This window comes from Trichosurus vulpecula, chromosome 8 (genome assembly GCF_011100635.1).
Source record: "Trichosurus vulpecula isolate mTriVul1 chromosome 8, mTriVul1.pri, whole genome shotgun sequence".
NCBI classification, from domain to species: domain Eukaryota; kingdom Metazoa; phylum Chordata; class Mammalia; order Diprotodontia; family Phalangeridae; genus Trichosurus; species Trichosurus vulpecula.
Window position 1 is genome coordinate 150284403 of NC_050580.1, and position 413 is coordinate 150284815.

Consider the following 413-nt stretch of genomic DNA (forward strand, 5'->3'; position numbering starts at 1 on the left):
ATTTGTGGAGATTAGCTGAGGTCCAGAAGGATGGAGTTGCTGCTTGATTTCATAGCTAGTTTGTGAAATAGCTGGGACCAGAATGCACATCTCTTCATTCTCAATTCAATACTGTTTTTAAAAATTACATAACTATTCCTACCTTATATTTTTAAAATTTTGTCAGAACTTTATTTTGATGAGCCTTGGCCTATGCAGTGATGAGGAAGGTTATAAACCTGTGCCCAGTCTAACCCAAAGTAGAATTCAAGGGGACATGCTATTTGAAACTGGTGCTATTTCAGTAAACTCTTAAAATCCAGTAGATTAAGCCTTAAATACTGATGAGTTAATTACAAGGAAATTAAAATTATACTTGGTAAATAGGTTGGAAAACAACTGAAATCTGAAGTATTTGTTTCCAAGTGAAACCA